Source organism: Scyliorhinus torazame, chromosome 6 (genome assembly GCF_047496885.1).
Source record: "Scyliorhinus torazame isolate Kashiwa2021f chromosome 6, sScyTor2.1, whole genome shotgun sequence".
Classification (NCBI taxonomy): domain Eukaryota; kingdom Metazoa; phylum Chordata; class Chondrichthyes; order Carcharhiniformes; family Scyliorhinidae; genus Scyliorhinus; species Scyliorhinus torazame.
Window position 1 is genome coordinate 174796446 of NC_092712.1, and position 25412 is coordinate 174821857.

The window sequence follows — 25412 nt, forward strand, 5'->3', positions numbered from 1 at the left end:
TTCCCCGCCTACGTCCACAGCGACCGGGGATCCTCATTTATGAGCGATGAGCTGCCCCAGTACCTGCTCAACAGGGGCATTGCCTCGAGCAGGACGACCAGCTACAACCCCCGGGGAAATGGGCAGGTGCAGCGGGAGAATGGGACGGTCTGGAAGCCCGTCCAGCTGGCCCTACGGTCCAGATATCTCCCGGCCACCCGCTGGCCGGAGGTCCCCCCCAACGCACTTCACTCCATTCAGTCGCTCCTGTGCACGGCGACTAACGAAACCCCCCATGAACGTCTCTTTGCCTTCCCCAGGAAGTCCACCTCCGGGGTTTCGCTCCCAACGTGGCTGGCAGCTCCAGAACCCGTTCTCCTCCACAAGTACGTGCGGATCCACAAGGCAGACCCGTTGGTTGAGAGGGTACAGCTACTCCATGCAAACCCGCAGTATGCCTACGAAGCCACTGGCCGCCAAGACACAGTCTCCCTCAGGGACCTGGCAGCAGCTGAGTCCCCACTCACCCCCCCTCTGGGACCTGGCAACAGCTGAGTCCCCACTCACCCCCCCTCTGCCCTGGCGCCAACCTCCCTTCCCCCAGCTCCCTTCCCCATAGCCCCCGCTCCAAACTGTCCTCCCCTTGGTCCCACCCGGAGACGAGGAGGATGTCAACATGCTCCCGGAGTCATTGACGACCGAGCCAACGCCTAACTCGCAACCAGCACTGCGGCGCTCTCAATGATGGATCAAGGCTCCCGACCGTCTAAATTTGTAACCTTCTCTGAAAGTTTAATGACAACATGTTTGTAAATAGTTTTCCACCACCTCCCGAACTCATTTTTAACAGGGTGTGAATGTGGTAGTCACCACTGTTGTATTATATTGTATATACTGCACTGCATATGAGGGTATTACGGTAAGGCCCCTGTACTACAGGTACGGGGGTAGATCCCTGCCTGCTGGCTCCACCCAGTAGGCGGAGTATAAATGTGTGTGCTCTCCGAACTGCAGCCATTTCGGCAGCAGCTGTAGGAGGCCACACATCTCTGTGTAATAAAGCCTCGATTACTCTCTACTCTCGTCTCGTCGTAATTGATAGTGCATCATGTCCTAAGATGAGAGGTTGAGCAAATTGAGTTGATACTCTCTGGAGTTTAGAAGAATGAAAGGTAATTTCATTGAAACAGACATGATTCTGAAGGAGCTTGATATTTTCTATGTTCTTTTGGGGAACATTTATGGGGAGTCCAAAGCCAGGTCCTATAAATAAGATTTTCACAAATCGAAAAACCAGTAATTAATTCAAAAAACCTTATTTACTCTGAAGTGGCATGGTAGCACAGTGGTTAGCACTGTTGCTTCACAGCGCCAGGTTCCCAGGTTAGTTCGATTCCCGGCTTGGGTCACCGTCTGTGCGGAGTCTGCACATTCTCCCTATCTGCGTGGGCTTTCTCCGGGTGCTCCGGTTTCCTCCCACAAGTCCCGAAAGACGTGCTGTTAGATGAATTGGACCTTCTGAATTCTCACTCAGGCGCCTGAATGTGGCGACCAGTGGATTTTCACAGTAACATCATTGCAGTGTTGATGTACTTGTGACAATGAGGACTATAAAAAAGGATCATACACACCTCAAAAAGCTAACTCTGTTTCTCTCTTCACAGATGCTGCCAGACCTGCTGAGTTTATCCAGCATTTTTTGTTTTTACTTCTTATAGATGGGTGAAAATGCAGAACCTACTACCAAAATGGACTAGTTAAAGTGATGGCTATAGATGGATCAAGCGGAAACTGGATAAACACATGAAGGAAAAGGAGTAGAAGGATATGTTGATTCCCATTGCAATCCACCCACATTTAGTCATTTTTTTGCCGGTTGGGGAGATTCCCGTTGGGAAAGAGAAGTGAAGACACAAAGACACCAGCCAGGCTGGCTCCTCGGAGATCGGAGCAACCCGATCTCCAGCCAACCCCAGAGCTCTCCTGTTCACTGGCAGAGCCCCCCCACCCCCCGCAACTCGCAGACATCAGATCGACCCCTCTCCCTGAGTGATTGACAGCTTGCAATGGAGTTGGCGAAGGCCCGCCACACCCTTTCAGGCCCAACCCCCCTTTTGCGCTTCCCCCCTTTTCACCCCCCCCCTACCCTTTCCAGGACACCCCCCTCCATGCACCCCCTTCAGGTCACCAAATCACCTCCCCTTTCATGGACATGCCCCCTCTCAGGCTCCGCCCATTAGGAGTGCCCCTTGGCACCATGGCACCACACCCTGGCGTTTTCACTTGGCATCCTGGCAGGGCACCCTGACTGTGCCAGGTTGACACTGCCAAGGTGCCATGGAGCAGTGCCCTTTCCCTGCCCACGTGAGGCCTAAAATGGCCTCCAAGCCCCCAGCATGGTCATCACATCTGGTCTCAGTTGATGGAAACCAGTAGTGATTCCCACTGGCCTCACGCTGTGCTGGTGGGGGCAGTGTATTCCGGAAGCCAGGAGATTCCGGAAATGCATATTTTTAAAAAAAATTAACCGTACCCAATTCTTTTATTCCAATTAAGGGGCAATTTAGCGTGGCCGATTCACCCACTGTGCCCATCTTTTTGGGTTGTGAGGGCGAGACCCATGCAGACACGGGGAGAATGTGCAACCTCCACATGGACAGTGATCCAGGACCGAGATCGAACCCGGGTCCTTGGTGCCGTGACGGAAATGCATATTTAAATAAGTTTAAATATTTTTCTAAATATATGATTATAAATAAATATATAGGGGCAGCACGGTAGCCTTGTGGATAGCACAATTGCTTCACAGCTCCAGGATCCCAGGTTCGATTCCGGCTTGGGTCACTGTCTGTGCGGAGTCTGCACATCCTTCCCGTGTGTGCGTGGGTTTCCTCCGGGTGCTCCGGTTTCCTCCCACAGTCCAAAGATGTGCAGGTTAGGTGGATTGGCCATGATAAATTGCCCTTAGTGTCCAAAATTGCCCTTAGTGGGGTTACTGGGTTATGGGGATAGGGTGGAGGTGTTGACCTTGGGTAGGGTGCTCTTTCCAAGAGCCGGTGCGGACTCGATGGGCCGAATGGCCTCCTTCTGCACTGTAAGTTCTATGATGATTGGTTCACGTCCAGCGAGTGTGTGAACCAGATTGCTTCTGGTGCCACGGCCCCCGTTCAGGGGCTCTCCCACTATTCCTCGGGAATAGCACGAAGTGTGTCAGGCGCAACACCGGGGGTGAATCGTTCCTATGTAGTGCTTTAGAATTCATTCCAAATGTAGTACAGGCAACCTTAGTATAAAGTCCTAAAAGCAGAGCTTGGGATTGAATTACATGCGGCCCACATCCGCTTCACAGAATCATCATAGAATTCTTAAAATACAGAAGGAGGCCATTCGGCCTTTTGAGTCTGCACCGACCCTCTGAAAGAGCACCCTATCTACGCCCAATTAGCCCACAAGGCACATCTTCGGACTGTGGAAGGAAATGCATATTTAAAAAAAAATTAACAGTACTCAATTCTTTTATTCCAATTAAGGGTCAATTTAGCATGGCCGATTCACCCACCCTGCCCATCTTTTTGGGTTGTGAGGATGAGAGCCATGCAGACATGGGGAGAATGTGCAAACGTAGCTGCTTAGGAATACAAAAAAGCATGAAAAGACAAAACTCAGGAGAGGTTACGATAGTCCCCATCCCACAAAATATGACACAGTGTATGGAAAGGCTCAGTAAACCAAGGTCCACCACACTAAGAAAACAAAAAGGGACGGTCAATAGAGAATTAAAGGTGCTATATTTAAATGCGCGCAGTGTACGGAACAAGGTAGATGAGCTTCTGGCCCAGATTGTGACTGGCAGGTATGATGTGGCAGGCATCACAGAGACGTGGTTGCAGGGGGTTCAGGACTGGCATTTAAACATCCAGGGATTCACAACCTATCGAAAAGACAGAGAGGTGGGCAGAGGGGGCGGGGTTGCCTTGTTAATTAGGAATGAAATTAAATCAATAGCACTAAACGACATAGGGTCAGATGATGTGGAGTCTGTGTGGGTAGAGTTGAGGAACCACAAAGGCAAAAAAACCATAATGGGAGTTATGTACAGGCCGCCTAACAGTGGTCAGAACCGGGGGCACAAAATGCACCACGAAATAGAAAGTGCATGTCAGAAAGGCAAGGTCACAGTGATCATGGGGGCTTCAATATGTAGGTGAACTGGGTAAATAATGCTGCCAGTGGACCCAAGGAAAGGGAATTCATTGAATGTTTACAGGAGGGCTTGTTGGAACAGCTTGTGATGGAGCCCACGAGGGAACTGGCCATTCTGGACTTAGTGTTATGTAATGAGCCAGACTTGATTAAAGATCTTAAAGTAAGGGAACACTTAGGAGGCAGTGATCATAATATGGTAGAATTCAATCTCCAATTTGAAAGAAAGAAGGTAGAATCAGATGTAAAGGTGTTACAGTTAAATAAAGGTAACTACAGGGGCATGAAGGAGGAACTGACGAAAATCGACTGGGAGCAGAGCCTAGTGGGAAAGACAGTAGAACAGCAATGGCAGGAGTTTCTGGGAGTAATTGAGGACACAGTACAGAGGTTCATCCCAAAGAAAAGAAAGGTTATCCGAGGGGGGATTAGGCAGCCATGACTGACAAAGGAAGTTAGGGAATGCATCAAAGCAAAAGAGAAAGCCTATAATGTGGCAAAGAGTAGTGGGAAGTCAGAAGATTGGGAAGGCTGCAAAAACAAACAGAGGATAACAAAGAGAGAAATAAGGAAAGAGAGGATCAATTATGAAGGTAGGCTAGCCAGTAACATTAGGAATGATAGTAAAAGTTTCTTTCAATACATTAAAAACAAACGGGAGGCAAAAGTAGACATTGGGCCGCTCCAAAATGATGCTGGTAATCTAGTGATGGGAGACAAGGAAATAGCTGAGGAACTAAATAAGTACTTTGCGTCAGTCTTCACAGTAGAAGACATGAGTAATATCCCAACAATTCTGGAGAATCAGGGGGCAGAGTTGAATATGGTAGTCATCACAAAGGAGAAAGTGCTAGAGAAACTAAGAGGTCTAAAAATTGATAAATCCCCGGGCCCAGATGGGCTACATCCTAGAGTTCTAAAGGAGATAGCTGAAGAAATAGTGGAGGCATTAGTTATGATCTTTCAAAAGTCACTGGAGTCAGGGAAAGTCCCAGAGGATTGGAAAATCGCTGTTGTAACCCCCCTGTTCAAGAAGGGAACAAGGAAAAAGATGGAAAATTATAGGCCAATTAGCCTAACCTCGGTTTTTGGCAAGATTCTAGAATCCATTGTTAAGGATGAGATTTCTAAATTCTTGGAAGTGCAGGGCTGGATTAGGACAAGTCAGCATGGATTTAGTAAGGGGAGGTCGTGCCTGACAAACCTGTTAGAGTTCTTTGAAGAGATAACAAATAGGTTAGACCAAGGAAAGCCAATGGATGTTATCTATCTTGACTTCCAAAAGGCCTTTGATAAGGTGCATCACGGGAGACTGCTGAGTAAAATAAGGGCCCATGGTATTCGAGGCAAGGTACTAACATGGATTGACGATTGGCTGTCAGGCAGAAGGCAGAGAGTTGGGATAAAAGGTTATTTTTCGGAATGGCAACCGGTGACGAGTGGTGTCCCGCAGGGTTCAGTGTTGGGGCCACAGCTGTTCTCTTTATATATTAACGATCTAGATGACGGGACTGGGGGCATTCTGGCTAAGTTTGCCGATGATACAAAGATAGGTGGAGGGGCAGGTAGTATGGAGGAGGTGGGGAGGCTGCAGAAAGATTTAGACAGTTTAGGAGAGTGGTCCAAGAAATGGCTGATGATATTCAATGTGGGCAAGTGCGAGGTCTTGCACTTTGGAAAGAAGAATAGAGGCATGGACTATTTTCTAAACGGTGACAAAATTCATAATGCTGAAGTGCAAAGGGACTTGGGAGTCCTAGTCCAGGATTCTCTAAAGGTAAACTTGCAGGTTGAGTCCGTAATTAAGAAAGCAAATGCAATGTTGTCATTTATCTCAAGAGGCTTGGAATATAAAAGCAGGGATGTACTTCTGAAACTTTAGAAAGCATTAGTTAGGCCCCATTTAGAATACTGTGAGCAATTTTGGGCCCCACACCTCAGGAAGGACATACTGGCACTGGAGCAGGTCCAGCGGAGATTCACACAGATGATCCCAGGAATGGTAGGCCTAACATACGATGAACGTCTGAGGATCCTGGGATTATATTCATTGGAGTTTAGGAGGTTGAGGGGAGATCTAATAGAAACTTACAAGATAATGAATGGCTTAGATAGGGTGGACTTAGGGAAGTTGTTTCCATTAGCAGGGGAGACTGGGACCCGGGGGCACAGCCTTAGAATAAAAGGGAGTCACTTTAGAACAGAGATGAGGAGAAATTTCTTCAGCCAGAGAGTGGTGGGTCTGTGGAATTCATTGCCACAGAGGGCGGTGGAGGCCGGGACGTTGAGTGTCTTTAAGACAGAAGTTGATAAATTCTTGATTTCTCAAGGAATTAAGGGCTATGGAGAGAGAGCGGGTAGATGGAGTTGAAATCAGCCATGATTGAATGGTGGAGTGGACTCGATGGGCCGAATGGCCTTACATCCGCTCCTATGTCTTAAGGTCTTAACTCCACATAGACAGTCACCCAAGGCCTGTATTGAACCCAGATCCCTGGCGTGAACAAGCAAGTTACTGTGCTGACCCATTCCTTAGTCATGCTGCAGTATAATCTTGGCAAATTAATAAGAAAATGAGATGATTTACTTTTGTTCTTTTCTGTGGCACACTCTGATGATAGGACCCCAAACATTGCTGATTTGGATCCTGCTTTGGACTGGATTGGATTAGCTCATTGTCACGTGTACCGAGGTACAGTGAAAAGTATCCTTACACCTTGCTAGATATGGATGCTCAAGGCAATATCCTATCTCCCATTTCTCGATCAACCTTTAACAAACGAGAGATGCTCTCAAACTAACACATTACAGACAACTACTCCCTATCTTTTCAGTCATTCGACTTTAGGTTTCACTCACTGCCATAAAAAATTCATACCTGAGCCTTCCTTATGGCACCGGAAAACTTTGCACTTCCCTTGTTTAGTTTTGTATCACAGACTAAGGCATTGGATTTTGGTTTTATAGAGAATAGACCCAATCGCAGAATGTGATGAACCAAACATTGCTAAACGTCATGGGCGGGATTCTGTGTTCCTGAGGCTAAGTGTTGATGCCGTCGGAAACACCGTCGCGTTTCTCGACGGCGTCAACACGACCTCAGGATCAGCAATTCTGGCCCCTACAGGGGACCAGCACGGCACTGGAGGGTTTCACGCTGTTCCAGCTGCTGATCCCGGTGTCAAATGGCCGCCATGGGATCCGCGCATGCACAGTGGCACCGGCGCCAACGTGCGCATGCGCAGTGGCTTTCTTCAACGCGCCGGCCCCGACGCAACATGCCGCAGGATTATAGGGGACGGCGCAGAAGAAAGGAGGCCTCCAGCCAGAGAGGCCGGCCTGCCGATCGGTAGTCCCCGATCGCGGGCCAGGCCACATCGGAGGCCCCCCCGGGGTCAGACCTACCCGCCCCCGCCCCCCCCCCCCCCCGCCTCCCCACCCACAGGCCGCCCCCGACCCTTCCAAGCAGAGTTACCGCCGGCTGAGAGCAGGTGTGGATGGTGCCGGAGGGACTCGGCTTTTTTACGAGGTCGGCTCGGCCCAGGGGCAGGCCGGCCGCGTAGAGCGGCCCCCGACCGGCGCCGTGCCAACCACGCTGGAACAAATGGCGCCGATGCTCGGCGTCAGGGCGGCGTGGCGCGATTCGCACCGGTCGCTGGGATTCTCCGTCCCAGCTCTGGGCTGAGAGAATCCCCCCCCCCCTTCGTATTCAAAATGGATTTTCAAAATACTTTTGAGTTGTCAGCTTATTTGAAGCTGTACATCAGATTTTGTCAGGTTTCTACTTTGGCAAGTTGCTTTTTTGTAAATAATTTATTTTTCTTCTGATTCACTTTCAACCGGTTTAATTCAAATTTTGAGATCCTTTCCTGCTTGAGAACAAATTGGATTTAAATAGTCCCATCACTGAATGTTATTCAAAATGTCTCCCCAAGGGAAATTAACTGAAGAAGATTGTCAGTTGGAGCACACAGAAGATAAAAGTTACTTGCATCTGGGAAATCACAAGGTGCAAGACAGCTCTTCGAACCTGGACAGGTTGGAATACCTTGCCCATCACAGTAAAGCCCATCTTCATTTAAAGAATGACAACAGATTTTTAATCTTTATTTGCAGATCTGAAAAATCATGAGATTGTTGTGTTATGCTGCTTCAGATAACACAGGCTGCTACTTGATGCAGTCTTAACTAAAGGATGCTCCAGACTCTGAAATGAGTTCAACGTGTTTATTGGACTATTAACACAGTTCTCAAATGACTTTGGCTCTCTGCTAATCTAACTGTAGTAACTCAATCTAACTGTACCAGCTTGCTCTAAGCCATGTGCTGGGGTGAGATGCTGCTGATAAACCCTGTCTAACTCTCTAGATGTCTGTCTGTGGAAAGAGGCAGGGTGTGGGTGCCTCATCCCTTTTATAGTGTTTATGGCATGCCCCCTTCTGGTGATGCCACCTCTGAGCGTCCTGACTGCCCATTGGTTGTGTCCTATTCCGAGTGTTCATTGGTTGCATGTTTGCATATCATGACATCTCCCCTTTTTTTTTTAGATGTATATACATGTGAAGGTGTCTGTCTAATGTGACTGACTGAGGAATACTGAACAGAACAAACAAAACAAATGCTCATAAGTCCAGTCTCGTCCTCGTCGACCGCCGGAGAGGTGGTGGAGGGAATGACGGTGTCTTGACAGGCGAGTGGGAGGCACGACTGGTGGCATCATGGTCTGAGGTGTCTGGAGGTGGTAATTCGACATGTGGAAATGGAGGGGAAAGTGGTTGTGGGCAAGCAACTTTTCGCAGTGCCCTTCAATTCCTTCGCACAATGGAGCCATCAGCCATGTGTATGACATAGGATCTGGGTGCAGCCTGTCGAACAACGACAGCCGGAGCAGACCACCCACCATCCGGTACCTTGATCCTGATCGTGTCTGCCGGGGATAGCACATCCAGATTGGTGGCATGTGCGTCATAGCCCTGATTCTGGCTGTCGCAAAGCTGCTGCATCTTCTGCAGCACCGGGAGATGATCAAGGTTGGGCAGGTGTATGGCTGGAAGCGTCGTCCGCAGGTCCCTGTTCATCAGCAGTTGAGCTGGCGACATGTCAGTGGACAAGGGAGTCGCCCGGTACGCAAGTAGTGCAAGGTGTATGTCGGAAGCGGAGTCCGAGGCCTTGCGGATGTGCACCCCTTTTTCAACTCTGCCATTGGACTGCGGATAGTGCGGGTAGTGCGGACTGGAGGTGACATGCCTGAAATTGTAGCTCTTGGCAAACGTGGACCATTCTCGACTGTGGAAGCACGGGCCATTGTCGCTCATGACCGTGTTCGGGATGCCATGCCGTGAGAATGTCTCTTTACACACTTTGATGACGGTGTCCCTCATGAATCTGCCGCAGCACCATGCTCTGGAGACGTAGCGGGATGACTATCCTGTCCAGCTTGAGCAGGATGCTGTCGATCAGCGTCAGGTCGTCCTTGGCATTGTAGAATTGAAAGCATTGCCCTTTCTGCCAGCCATTGCTGAGGTTGTGGGTGACTCGCTGCAACAGGGGGTCTTTGGCCGTCTCTTCTCGAATGTGAACGATCTTCTCATCTGTTGCTGGGAGAGTGCTTGCACACAGTTGTACCTGCAATTCAATGTACTGGATGATCTCCAGTGGTTCACTGGGTGAGTTGATGGAGCAGGACAATGCATCAGCGATGATGAGCTCCTTGCCAGGTGTGTACACCAAATTGAAATCATCCCTCCGGAGTTTGAGCAGAATTCTCTGCAAACGAGGCGTCATGTCGTTCAGGTCCTTTTGGATGATGTGGACCAGAGGCCTATGATCTGTCTCAACAGTAAATGTTGGCAAGCCATAGATATAATCATGAAATTTGAGGATGCCAGTGAGATGACCTATACACTCCTTCTCAATCTGCGCATATCTGGTCTCATTGGGTGTCATTGCCCGTGACGCGTATGCTACTGGTACCCAGGATGACGTATCGTCTCTTTGAAGCAACACCATCCCAATGCCATCCTGACTCACATCTGTGGATATCTTGGTATCTCGGTCTGGGTCAAAGAATGCAAGGACGGGTGCAGTGGTGAGCTTGGCTTTCAGCTCCAGCCACTCTATTCGGTGCTCCGTCTTCCACTCAAAGGTGGTTGATTTTTTCACCAGGTTGCGTAGGGCCGTGGCACGTATGGCCAAATTCGGGATGAACTTGCCAAGGAAATTGACCATTCCCAGGAAGCGCAGTACTGCCTTCTTGTCCTCGAGGACTTTCATTGCCTCAATGGCTTTAATTTTTTCTGTGTCCGGCGCACATCATGTCGCGAAATCTGATTGCCCAGGGACTTCAACGTGGATGTCCCAAAATAGTACTTGGACTAGTTTAGCTTGAGGCCATGTTCATGTATGCGTCGGAATACTTTCTTGAGTCGAGACACATGGTCCTCTGGGGTTGTGGACCAGATTATGATATCGTCAACGCAGACACCAGCCCCTTCTATTCCCTCCATCATCTGTTCCATGATGCGATGGAAAATCTCTGATGATGAGATGATGCCAAATGGCGTTTGGTTGTAGCAGAACCTGCCAAAAGGCGTGTTGAAGGTGTAGAGCCTTCTGCTGGATTCTTCAAGTTGGATTTGCCAAAATCCTTGGGATGCGTCCAATTTTGTGAAGAAGCGCGCGTGTACCATCTCACTCGTGATTTCTTCTCTCTTCGGGATGGGGTAATGTTCCCGCATAATGTTTTTGTTTAGATCCTTGGGGTCAATGCAGATGCGTAGGTCCCCCGAAGGCTTCTTTACGCACACCATTGAGCTGACCCAGTCGGTTGGTTCACTGACCTTGGAGATGATGCCTTTTTGTTGTAGACTCGTGAGCTCTGCCTTCAGGCGCCCTCTCAGTGGAGCAGGGACTCGTCGTGATGCGTGGACCACTGGCTTGGCATCAGCCGCAGTAGAATCTTGTACTCGTACTGTTGCTATATTTACTCGCTATGAATATGGCAGTCAATAAGGTTGCCCTTCTTTTATCTAGATATCGATATTCTATTGCTTTCAGAGTCGCCAGGTATCAAATGATACCGCCACAAGGTTCAACCGGGTATCGATCAAAGACCCAACAACCAGTTAGTTAGTTCAAGTTCAATCATACTTTATTTACACACAAGATTAACATATACACGCAACATAAACACTACGAGCTAAACTGCACCTAACAACTAGGACAACCTGTACATAACTTCAGGCACCCGGCTTAGGTCAGAGGAACAGTGGATCCACTGGGTCTGGAGAAGTAACTGCTGTTCAGCTGGGCTCATCCGCCTGGTAGCGAGCGTTGAACTTGGACTTGCTTCTGGTCGTGGTGCTACAGTTGGAGATGTACGTTGCCGGAGCGCCAGGTCCAAAAGAGATCAAACACATGGCAGTGTCTCTCTTTATCCTTGGGGGTTTCGTGCTGTTTTGGGCGGTCCTTAGGTTTGGACCCAATTAATTGGACAGTTCTCGATCACTGCCTTCGATCTGAGCCAATAAAGGGGCGGGTGCCTTGATGACAGGGCGTGTCCTAAGCGGTCATTGACCTTGCTGTTTATGTTTCCTGAGTAAAGGGAGTGGCGCCGATGTGTCTGGACTTGTGTCGGTTACCTAAGTATCAGTCCTTTGTCTTACGGAGATGGGCCATTAAAATACTAATCGGCTGGGAGTTTCAATGCTGCCTGGATTCTCTGCTCACGAATATACATGCAGGCTCTGTGCCTGCCTGAATCTTACATTGTCCATATTTCCCATTAGGCTTTGCGAACATCCATGTTTCTTCTTGTAAGTGGCCATCCCAGATAGCTACAGTACGGCAGCGTGCCCATCCCGCTAAATACATCTGGGTACTGGGTTAGGATGTCGTTGATGCTGGCCTGAAGATCCGAATGGGATGGCATTGTGGTGTAGACGCTTTGAATGAGGTTCAGTTGCTTGCAGGCGTGCGCACCTAGCAGGGACCTGTCTGGTTTAACAATCTCGAAGCGTAAGCTTACTTGTGTGTGTCGGCTGGACACCTGCAGATGGCAGGACCCCAGTGCCTTGATTGCGTCTCCATTGTAGTCCAGGAGTTTGCAGGCAGCTGGAAGGATTGTGGGGGGCTTTTTGATTCTCTTGAAGTCCACCTGCGAAATCAGGTTGGCGGAGGCACCTCTGTCCAGTTTGAACTGGATGGGGCAGTGGTTGACATTCATCACTGCATGCCATTCGTCCTCAGAATCCACGGCCAGGATTGATTGGACTTGCGATGAATCTGGTGTGGCATATTCGCACTTTGTAATAATGCCCACTCGGTAAGTGTTGTCCAGCTATTCATCATCTGGATCCGTCGCACTGCCTGGATCAGAGTCATGCATTCGGTGTTGCACACTTCTGATGCGCCGCTGTCGGAATTGGGAGCGCTGGCTTCTGACTGGTGGTGCAGATCTGCACAGGGCTGCATAGTGGTTTGGTTTCCCACAGTTTAAACAGCGTTTGCCTCTTGCAGGGCAGTTTTGTAAAAAATGGGCAGTGCCGCAGTTCGCACACGTCATGACGTTGGCGTCATGATTTTCAGTGCGTCGTTGCGCATGCGCGATGCGGTTCTCGGACATCTGCACCTGCGCAGTGCGGTTTTCAGCCATTTTGTGGTTCCCGATCACATTGCGCATGCATCAGGCCCCGGGAAGAGCGCGCAAAATGGCCACTTTCGTCAAGTGGAGGCGTTGCATCCAGGAGATGGCCTGAACACTCTCCACCTCATGGGAGGCTTGTTTTTCACTTTCTGCTGCTTTGTGCTGTGAATAGCGATTTTTAGAGTGCTCATGCACAGTACACATTTCAATCGCGACTGGCAGGGTTATGTGCTTGATTTTCAACAATTGCTCTCGCAGAGGATCAGAGTGGCCTCCAAAAACGATTTGGTCTCTGATCATGGAGTCAGTGCTATCACCAAAGTTGCAGGATCGCGCCAGATAGGAGGTGAAGGGTTCATCTTTACCTTACATCCTCTGCTTGAAGATGTAGCACTCGAAGATTTTGTTGGTGTCCACCTTGCAATGGCTGTCGAATTTGTCCAGGATGGTTTGGTACTTCGTTTTGTCCTGCCCTTCGGAAAAGTGAAAGGAGTTGAAGATCTCTATCGCATGGTCACCCGCAGTGGTGAGTAGAAGAGCTATCTTCCGTGCATCGGTCGCGCCATTGAGGTTGGATGCTTCCACGTATATTTCAAATTTCTGCTTGAATGATCAGCAGTTGACACTAAGATTGCCGGCGGTCCTGAGCTGATGAGGAGCCTGAATCTTGTCCATTGTGCCTGTATGCAGTAGCTGGTTGTCACGGATCTTGCTGAGTTGAACTAAATAGATTGAACAGGCACTGCTGGGATCATGTTGTGTTATGCTGCTTCGGATAACACAGGCTGCTACTTGATGCAGTTTTAACTAAAGGTGCTCCAGACTCTGCAATGAGTTCAACGTGTTTATTGAACTATTAACACAGTTTTCAAATGAGTTTGACTCTCTGTTAATCTAACTGTAGTAACTCAGTCTAACTGTACCAGCTTGTTCTAAGCCACGTGCTGGGGTGTGATGCTGATCAACCCTGTCTAACTCTCTAGATCTCTGTCCGTGGAAAGAGCAGGGTGTGAGTGCCTTATCCCTTTTATCGTGTTTATGCCATGCCCCCTTGTGGTGATGCCACCTCTGAGTGTCCTGACTGCCCATTGGTTGTGTACTATTCTGAGTGTTCATTGGTTGCATGTTTGCATATCATGACAGTGATTAGGTGTCCAGTTTTCAGAATCATTTACAGGTCATCAGTGACAAAGGAAATGTGCTCACCATTGATCTCGAAGAAAGAACAAAGAACAAAGAAATGTACAGCACAGGAACAGGCCCTTCGGCCTTCCAAGCCCGTGCCGACCATACTGCCCGACTAAACTACAATCTTCTACACTTCCTCGGTCCGTATCCTTCTATTCCCATCCTATTCATATATTTGTCAAGATGCCCCTTAAATGTCCCTATCGTCCCTGCTTCCACTACCTCCTCCGGTAGTGAGTTACAGGCACCCACTACCCTCTGCGTAAAAAACTTGCCTCGTACATCTACTCTAAACTTTGCCCCTCTCACCTTAAACCTATGCCCCCTAGTAATTGACCCCTCTACCCTGGGGAAAAGCCTCTGACTATCCACTCTGTCTATGCCCCTCATAATTTTGTATACCTCTATCAGGTCGCCCCTCAACCTCCTTCGTTCCAGTGAGAACAAACCGAGTTTATTCAATCGCTCCTCATAGCTTATGCCCTCCATACCAGGCAACATTCTGGTAAATCTCTTCTGCACCCTCTCTAAAGCCTCCACATCCTTCTGGTAGTGTGGCGACCAGAATTGAACACTATACTCCAAGTGTGGCCTAACTAAGGTTCTATACAGCTGCAACATGACTTGCCAATTCTTATACTCAATGCCCCGGCCAATGAAGGCAAGCATGCCGTATGCCTTCTTGACTACCTTCTCCACCTGTGTTGCCCCTTTCAATGACCTGTGGACCTGTACTCCTAGATCTCTTTGACTTTCAATACTCTTGAGGGTTCTACCATTCACTGTATATTCCCTACCTGCATTAGCCCTTCCAAAATGCATTACCTCACATTTGTCCGGATTAAACTCCATCTGCCATCTCTCCGCCCAAGTCTCCAGACAATCTAAATCCTGCTGTATCCTCAGACAGTCCTCATCGCTATCCGCAATTCCACCAACCTTTGTGTCGTCTGCAAACTTACTAATCAGACCAGTTACATTTTCCTCCAAATCATTTACATATACTACAAAGAGCAAAGGTCCCAGCACTGATCCCTGTGGAACACCACTGGTCACAGCCCTCCAATTAGAAAAGCATCCCTCCATTGCTACCCTCTGCCTTCTATGGCCTAGCCAGTTCTGTATCCACCTTGCCAGTTCACCCCTGATCCCGTGTGACTTCACCTTTTGTACTAGTCTACCATGAGGGACCTTGTCAAAGGCCTTACTGAAGTCCATATAGACAACATCTACTGCCCTACCTGCATCAATCATCTTAGTGACCTCCTCGAAAAACTCTATCAAGTTAGTGAGACACGACCTCCCCTTCACAAAACCGTGCTGCCTCTCACTAATACGTCCATTTGCTTCCAAATGGGAGTAGATCCTGTCTCGAAGAATTCTCTACAGTAATTTCCCTACCACTGAAGTAAGGCTCACCGGCCTGTAGTTCCCGGGATTATCCTTGCTACCCTTCTTAAACAGAGGAACAACATTGGCTATTCTCCAGTCCTCCGGGACATCCCCTGAAGACAGCGAGGATCCAAAGATTTCTGTCAAGGCCTCAGCAATTTCCTCTCCAGCCTCCTTCAGTATTCTGGGGTAGATCCCATCCGGCCCTGGGGACTTATCTACCTTAATATTTTTTAAGACACCCAACACCTCGTCTTTTTGGATCACAATGTGACCCAGGCTATCTACACCCCCTTCTCCAGACTCAACATCTACCAATTCCTTCTCTTTGGTGAATACTGATGCAAAGTATTCATTTAGTACCTCGCCCATTTCCTCTGGCTCCACACATAGATTCCCTTGCCTATCCTTCAGTGGGCCAACCCTTTCCCTGGCTACCCTCTTGCTTTTTATGTACGTGTAAAAAGCCTTGGGATTTTCCTTAACCCTATTTGCCAATGACTTTTCATGACCCCTTCTAGCCCTCCTGACTCCTTGCTTAAGTTCCTTCCTACTTTCCTTATATGCCACACAGGCTTCGTCTGTTCCCAGCCTTTTAGCTCTTTGTTAGCAATCTCCGGGGCACTGGTCGCATCTTCCCTGAGGTTAATTTCATTCTGGCACCTGCTACAGGGAATCTCTGACTTCCAGCAAGTAGGCTAAGCAGCCAAAAGTTGTGTATTGGAACAAGGTAACTTTAAGAGTCCGATCAGTCTATCATAACAGCTTGTAGAATAAATACTTTTCCAATAAAGCTCTTGTTTATTTGGACCTTCATGGCCTGCAAGCCTATCCTTTAAAAATACCACAAAAATAGCTGGCAATAAGGATTTTGGAAGCATGCAGGCAGACTCCAGGAGAAGTTCAAAAAATATAGAAAAGTTGTCGATCCCAATTCGCAGACATACAAAAAGGAGTAAGAAGCTAAAAATCTTGCTACACCAAAGCTGGTGACGGAGGGGTGCCAAATATCAATAGCAGCCATCAAAGCAACTGAAATGTCAACATAGATTTCAGAGGAAACAACATCAGAAAGAAGTTTGCCATGTGCTATTGTTCTGGAACAGTGCAGGGAGCAGTGTGAGTAGCAAATACTCTGTAGCAATAGTTTAGAACTGGGGGTATTCTCAAACTCAGACAGAAACAGACTGAGCTCGGGGTAACGTTTCTGAGAAAAGAAGTGAGATACTGCTAATAATTTTGTGTCACATCGTGCTTACGCAAGCCCCTTCCATAGTAAAAAGGGGGGGTATTTTTGGCACCATGGGACGGTCTGATGAGAACACCGAGGGGTGGAGCTCATGCACCGAAAGAGTTGATTATTTTGTCCAAGCAAATAAATTTGCGGCAAGTATTGTTATCTGAACTTTCCTGAATACAATGGGAAAGGAGTGAACCTCCTGTGAAGTCTGGTGCAGTCAGAAAAACCAGGCTTGGAAACCTATGATGGGATTGTGGAGATTTCAGGGCCACTCTCTCCTAAACCTTTGGTTATCGCCGAGAAGTATTGGTTGAGACTCAAACACAGACATATGTGCCATCGATGTGCAATAATTGGGCACGCAGCAGCAGACTGTGGGTGCAAAGTTGTAAAATGCAGGAATTGTGGTAAAAAGGGGGACATCGAACGTGCGTGTTGGGAAAAGAACCAACAAGTTTCAAACAATAACTCTAAAAATCAAGAACCAAGTGTATCAAATGGGAAACTGAATAGAAGGAATAGGATCCATGTGACACATAAAGGACGTGAAAAAGGACCAGAGTCACAGTCCGATGACAAACTGGCCATTGCGGACACAACTTTTAAAAAATATATATATTTATTAAAGTTTTTTAACACAATTTTTCTCCCTTACAAACAATAACCTCCCCCCCCCCCCCCCCCCCACCGTAACAAAATAACGAGAAATCGCGCAGAGCAAGATATATACATGGCAAAAATGATATATTTACATGTCTTTGTACACTGGCTCTCTCCCATACATGCCAGTTTTCCCAACCCTTCATGTTATCACTTGCTCATCCACCCTCCCAGGCAGTCCCCCCTTCCCCTCCCCCTCCTCCACCCCCCCCCCTCCCAGGACGTCCCCCCAGGTTGCTGCTGCTGCTGACCGATCTTCCTCTAACGCTCCTCGAGATAATCTAGGAACGGTTGCCACCGCCTGTAGAACCCCTGCGCAGACCCTCTCAAGGCGAACTTAATCCTCTCCAACTTTGTAAACCCAGCCATATCGTTTATCCAGGCCTCCACGTTGGGGGGCTTCGCCTCCTTCCACATTAGCAAGATCCTTCGCCGGGCTACTAGGGACGCAAAGGTCAGAATGCCGGCCTCTTTCGCCTCCTGCACTCCCGGCTCGTCCACTACTTCAACTATTGCTAGACCCCAGCTTGGCTTGGCCCGGACTTTCACCACCTGAGATATTGCTCCCGCCACTCCTCTCCAGAACCCCTCCAGTGCCGGGCATGACCAAAACATATGGACATGGTTCGCCGGGTTCCCTGAGCACCTTCCACATCTGTCCTCTACCCCAAAGAACCTGCTCAACCTCGCCCCCGTCAGGTGAGCTCTGTGAACCACCTTAAATTGTATCAGGCTGAGCCTGGCACACGAGGAGGAGGAATTAACCCTACCTAGGGCATCCGCCCACAGACCTTCCTCGTTCTCCTCCCCCAGCTCCTCCTCCCATTTACCCTTCAACTCTTCTTCCAGCGCTTCCCCTTCTTCTTTCATCTCCTGGTGTATTTCCGACACCTTGCCCTCCCCGACCCATACACCCGAGATCACTCTGTCTTGAATTTCTTGTGCCGGGAGCAACGGGAATTCCCTCACCTGTCGCCTCACAAAAGCCCTCACCTGCATATATCTAAAGGCATTTCCCGGGGGTAATTCAAATTTCTCCTCCAGTGCCCCTAGGCTCGCAAACGTTCCGTCAATGAACAGGTCCCCCATTCTTCTGATCCCCGCTCGCTGCCAGCTCTGGAACCCCCCGTCAATCTTCCCCGGGGCAAACCGGTGGTTACCCCTGATCAGGGACCACACCGATGCTCCCATTGCACCCCGGTGCCGTCTCCACTGGCCCCAGATCCTTAGCGTTGCCGCCACCACCGGGCTCGTGGTATACTTTGTCGGCGAGAGCGGCAGCGGTGCCGTCACCAACGCCCCCAGGCTCATTCCTTTACAGGACGCCATCTCCATCCTCTTCCATGCCGCCCCCTCTCCTTCCATAACCCACTTGCGGATCATCGACACATTTGCTGCCCAGTAGTAGCTCCCCAGGTTTGGCAGCGCCAACCCTCCTCGGTCCCTACTGCGTTCCAGGAACCCTCTCCTTACCCTCGGGGTCTTATTCGCCCACACAAACCCCATAATACTCCTACCTACTCTCTTAAAAAAGGCCTTAGTGATCACGATGGGAAGGCTCTGAAACACAAACAAAAACCTCGGAAGGACCACCAATTTGACCGACTGCACTCTACCCCTGCCTCGTCCCTCGGTACAGTCGAAAGTACTCCGATCTCCGCCGGTTCATCACTACACTCGCCACCGGGGCTCTGTAAAGGAGCTTAACCCAACTGATAAACTCTCCCCCGAACCCAAACCTACGCAGCACCTCCCAGAGGTACTCCCACTCTACTCGGTCAAAGGCCTTCTCCGCGTCCATAGCTGCCACTATCTCCGCCTCTCCCTCCACCGATGGCATCATTATCACTTTTAAGAGCCGCCGCACATTGGTGTTTAGCTGCCTACCCTTTACAACTCCTGTCTGGTCCTCGTGAATCACCCCCAGGACACAGTCCTCGATCCTCGTGGCCAGCACTTTTGCCAGTAACTTTGCATCCACATTAAGGAGCGAGATCGGCCTGTACGATCCACATTGCAGTGGGTCCTTGTCCCGCTTTAGGATCAAAGAAATTGTCGCTTCCGACATTGTCGGAGGTAGGGTCCCCTCCTCTCTTGCCTCATTAAAGGTCTTCACTAGTAGCGGGGCCAAAAGGTCTATGTACTTCCTGTAGAACTCCACCGGGAGCCCGTCCGGTCCCGGGGCCTTCCCCGCCTGAATGCTCCCCAAACCCTTGCTCAGCTCCTCCAACCCAATTGGTGCCCCCAAACCAGCCACCTCTTGCTCCTCCACCCTCGGGAATCTCAGTTGGTCTAGGAATCGTCTCATACCCTCTTCCCCCGCTGGGGGCTGGGATCTGTACAGCTCTTCATAGAAAGCCTTAAATACCTCGTTTATTTTCGTCGCACTCCGAACCGTGGCTCCCCTTCCATCTTTGACTCCCCCTATTTCCCTCGCTGCCATCCTTTTACGGAGCTGGTGTGCCAGCATCCGACTAGCCTTTTCCCCATACTCGTAGGTCACCCCCTGCGCTTTGCTCCACTGTGTCTCCGCCTTCCCTGTGGTCAACAGGTCAAACTTCGTCGGGAGCCGTTGTCTTTCCCCAAGTAATCTTTCCTCTGGGGCCTCTGCGTATCTCCTGTCCACTCTCAAAATCTCCCCCACTAACCTCTCCCTGCCCATGCCCTCTGTCTTCTCCCTATGAGCCCTAATGGAGATTAGCTCTCCCCTGACCACCGCCTTCAACGCCTCCCATACCACCCCTACCCGCACCTCCCCGTTGCCGTTGGCCTCCAAGTACCTTTCGATACACCCCCTCACCTTCCCACACACCACCTCGTCTGCCAGCAGTCCCACATCCAGCCGCCATAGCGGGCGTTGGTCCCTCTCCTCTCCCAGCTCCAGTTCCACCCAGTGGGGGGCATGGTCCGAAACGGCTATGGCCAAATACTCCGTCCCCTCCACCCTCGGGATGAGCGCCCTGCCCAGAACAAAAAAATCTATCCGGGAGTAGGCTTTGTGTACATGGGAAAAGAAAGAAAACTCCCTGGCCTGCGGCCTTGCAAACCGCCATGAGTCCACTCCCCCATCTGATCCATAAACCCCCTAAGTACCTTGGCCGCCGCCGGCCTCTTTCCAGTCCTTGATTTGGAGCAGTCCAGTGCTGGATCCAACACTGTATTGAAGTCCCCTCCCATTATCAGGCCTCCTTTCTCCAGGTCCGGAATGCGCCCCAACATGCGCTTCATGAATCCTGCATCATCCCAGTTTGGGGCGTATACGTTTACCAACACCACCCACGTCCCTTGCAGCCTACCGCTCACCATTACATATCGCCCTCCATTGTCCACCTCAATAGTCTTGCCCTCAAATGACACCCGCTTTCCCACTAATATTGCCACGCCTCTATTCTTCGCGTCCAGTCCCGAGTGGAATACCTGTCCTACCCATCTCTTTCTTAACCTGACCTGGTCCGCCACCTTCATGTGAGTCTCTTGGAGCATGACCACGTCCGCTTTCAGTCCCTTTAAGTGCGCGAACACTCGAGCCCTCTTCACCGGCCCATTCAGCCCCCTCACGTTCCACGTTATCAGCCGGATTGGAGGGGCTCTCAGCCACCCCCCCCTTGCCGACTAGCCATCTCCTTTTCTGGGCCAGTCCCGTGCCCACTCCTCTGTCACCCTCCAGTCCCCCAGACGGGGGGCCCCCGTCTCGACCACCTCCTCTGTGTCCCATTCCTTTTCGGCCAGTGCAGCAGCAACCCTTTCCCCCCACCCCCCCCTTCCCCCCTCCCCTCCCCCCAGCTAGACCCCTGTCTAGCTTTTTTGCTCCCCCCATGTCACTCCCGTAAGTCAGCTGACACCTGCTGACCCCGGCTTCCCCCGCCGTCCCATTGACCTCCCCGTGTGGGAGTCTCCCAATCCATATGCGTTCCTTCGTTCCCCTTCCCGCTCCGCCCCCTCTGGCGCAGCTCCTGTCGCGGCCTTGTCTCTCTCCCCCAGCACATATAACATTTCCTGCGCGTGATTGACCCCCTATATACAACAACCATCACACATCAAACCTCAAACATCCCCTCCCACCCTCACAAACCCTCAATTAGAGTCCACCTTTTCGGCTTGTACAAAGGTCCACGCCTCCTCAGGTGTTTCAAAGTAATAGTGTTGGCCCTTGTATGTGACCCACAGTCGCGCTGGCTGCAGCATTCCGAATTTCACTCCTTTCCGGTGCAACACCACTTTGGCCCGGTTGAAACCCGCTCTCCGCTTTGCCACCTCCGTGCTCCAGTCCGGGTATATTCGGATCTCTGCATTGTCCCACTTACTGCTCCGCTCCTTCTTGGCCCATTTCAGGACCAACTCTCTGTCCGTGAACCGGTGAAACCTCACCACCATCGCCCTTGGCGGCTCATTTGCCTGTGGCTTCCTCGCCAGCACCCGGTGTGCCCCGTCCAACTCCAGCGACCTCGAAGGGGCCTCCGCGCCCATCATCGCCCCAAGCATCGTGCTCGCGTATGCCCCGGCATCAGCCCCCTCCACTCCTTCAGGGAGACCCAGGATCCGCAGATTCCTTCTCCTCGACCTGTTCTCCAGGTCTTCGAGTCTTCCCGCCCACCTCTTGTGTAGCGCCTCGTGCTGCTCCACTCTCACCGCCAGGCCCAAGAACTCGTCCTCGTTCTGGCTGACTCTTTTTTCTACCTCCTGGATCTTAACCTCGTGGGCCTTCTGGGTGATCCCGAGTCCTTCAATTGCCGAAAGCATAGGTGCCAGCATCTCCTTGCGCATCTCCTCGCGCTGCTCTTCGAAGCAGCGCTTGATGAACTCCTGCAGCTTCCCTTTGTCCCTGGCCACCGCCATTTTGTTTTTTTTACCCTGCTTCTCCCGTTGCTCCAGTGCCACTTTTCTGGCCGTTGCACTTCGGGTCTGTTTCATAGGCGTTGGAGGGGGACCTTCTCTTCCCTTCCCCATGGGTTTTTGTCGAAAAAAGTTCCGTTGGGGCTCCTCTAGCGAGCCCGAAAGTCCGTGGTAGCGGGAGCTGCCAACTCGTGCGGCTTAGCTCCGCATCGCCACACCCGGAAGTCCCATTGCAGACACAACTAACCGTTACCGGGTCACTCCTTTACTGGATGGATACCTGGTGAAAATGAAGATGGACACTGGAGCAGCAGCTTCATTGGTACCAGAAACTGTTTACCAAGTGAAACTATAACATATCGCCTTAAAACCCTCAATGATAATACTAAAACCTATTCTGGGGAAGTGGTTCCGTTGAGAGGCTGTATCAATGTAAATATTCAGCTAAACAGGCAGACCGCAGACTTGGCCCTTCGCATCGTTAAAGGTAACTATCAAGCCCTAATGGGGAGAACCTGGCTGCAGAGAATCAAACTAAACTATTCAGATATAAAAGACCTCCATTTGGCATCATATCTGCACCTGCATTGTTCCAAAGTGCCATGGATCAAACTCTAAGCGGACTTGAAGGAGTTTAGTGCTATTTAGATGATATCTTAGTTACTGGAAAAAATTAAGAAGAGCAGCTTCAAAATTTAGATTGTACAATTGGAAGATTCCTTCCTGTTATTTTCTTAGTCCCCATTTCTTTTATATTATTATTTTTGATCCGTGGACCCATAATCGGGCTGTGCCTATAAGCAGACAATTAAGTTTCAGCAGTCTGCTTGCCAAGACATTAGGCAGGATTCTCCATTGCACGACGCCAAAATCGTATCCGGCGATCAGGTGGAGAGTCCCCGTTTGCGACCGAATCGGGGTCTGCGCTGTTTTTCGGATGCTCCGCCGCCGCCTCTAAATCTAGGAGCGTGTCAGCGTATCATTTTGAGGCCCTCCCCCAATGCTCCCCCCAATGGACTGAGTTCACGACCGCGCGGGTCACATATGGTCTGCGTTTTTGTAAACCCTGCGTGGCAGCTGCGGACTGTGCCCAGCGCCCCCACAGTCGGGCAGGAGCCGTGCTGCTGGCAGGGAGGGCTTCGGCGAGGACTTGGGGAACTGGTGGGGGGTGACCACCTGGGTCCGCGCGCGGCTGGTGCCATGTTGCACGGCGCGCTGCTGCACGTCGTTACCGTGCGCATGCGTGGACCCAGATGTTCTCCGGTTGTTTATATTGTGAATGCCGGGAGTTTTACCCGCTGGGCGGAGCATCGGTGTGAGGGCGCCACCGACTTTTTCATTGTAAAACTCGAGTCTTCCTCCGGACAAAGCCTCAACATCGGAGAATCCAGCCCATTGTGTTCCGAGGTTTTGTATTTTGGAGTGTGGAAAACAGACTCCTCAGCACCAAATGGATCATATGAACCAGCTTTGGAGGGACTCGTTCGATTGGCTAATCAATGGGTTGGCCAGGTTCAGTGCTGCCTGACAATAGTCAGTGATTGGTTCCTGCATGATGATTTCTGACAGAACTTAGCAGAAGTGTTTAGACCTTGGAAGTGAGAGGATCTCTCTCTCTTTCTCTCTCTCTCTCTCCTGCTTGAAAGAACTGTTCTATTGTTCTGAAAGCAAAGAGTGCCTGGCAACCCTCTGCTGTGAACCTGAAATGATGCTAAGTCTGCAGAGAAAGTAGACAACCTTGTCGGTGAAAACCATCTCAAGCCTAGAAGGAAGAAGTACCAAACAAAAGCCTGAACTTCAGAAAGGAATTGATTGGAAGTTCTATTGGCGGATCAAGGATCCTTATCCTTTCACATTTATTGATATTTTTCTTTCCCTTTCCACCAACCTTTCTCCTCTGTGTTGTTTGTCTGTGTGTGTGTGTGTATGTAGAGCATGGGGCAAGTTAGAATGGGGGGTTGGAAAAGAGGTATTAGAGAGTCAATTACATTTTCTGTCTGTTTAATTATAACACAATACAAAACAAAAGGTTATTTGTGTTTTAAAGTTAAAAATGTGGTGACAGTAGTTTATTGCGCCCAACCAAGAATCTCAGGCATTGTAGATAAAATCTAATTTTACCTGTGTTGTGACTCTGGATAAAGTGTGGCTGGAATTGACCATGCACTAGCCCAGGGTGTCGCGATACACTCCAGAGACTAGAAGATTATGGATTACGAGCACGAAAGGATAAATGTGAATTCTTTAAATCTTCTATTGAATATCTGGGGTACAACATAGATGCAAAGGGACTACATATATCACCGTCAAAAGTAAAAGCCATAACTGAGGCACTTGCACCTCAAAACGTAAATCAACTTTGATCATTCTTGGCTTTATTAAACTATTATGAAGTTTTGTTCCTAATCTAGCAAATATTCTCATGCCTATATACAACTTATTGTGTCAAAATAAGAAATGGAAATGGGTGGATCAGTGTGAGAAGACCTTCGTACAAGCTAAAGAGGTACTGGTAAAGTCAGAGTTCCTGACACACTTTGATCCAAAGATCCCCTTGCAACTGGCTTGCGACGCACCACCTTACGAGATGGCAGCAGTGGTTTTTCACATAATGCCCAATGGAAGCCAATAATGTCTGCATCAAGATCCTTGCACAAAGCAGAAATTAATTATGCCCATATAGAGAAGGAAGCTCTCGGCATCACTTATGGAATCAAATATTTTTAATCATTCCCTATAATGAAAGAAAATTTACTTTATTAACGGATCATTGACCATTGATAGCGTTAAATGCATATGCAAATAAAATGGAGAAAATATACTTCTCTATTTAGATTACTACAGTGCAATGTTTTGGTGCAAAATATTATTAGAAAATAAACCAAAAATAAGGTCAATATATAAGGTTCATTGGGGGATTAATTTCCATTTCCCATCCAGTTTGACAACAGTTTGTATTTATACAGCGCCATCAACATAGTTAAAAACCCAGGCTATCACAGCAGTGTGGTCAGACTCAGAAAATAAATCTGATCATCTCAACTCTTGTATCCATCTGAGACTTTCATGTATTTTTCAGGAGAGATTTTACAATAATCTGCTTCCCTTGGCTTCATGAACTCAGAATATCTGGTGTGAAAATTCTGTGGGACATGTTATTCTCTGCACTACATTTCCTGATATTTGCTTTTGATATATTGGAAGCATTAGTCCATTAAAATATCCTAGTTTCACCTCCACTACAGGGTAAAAGAATATGAGGAACATCTACAG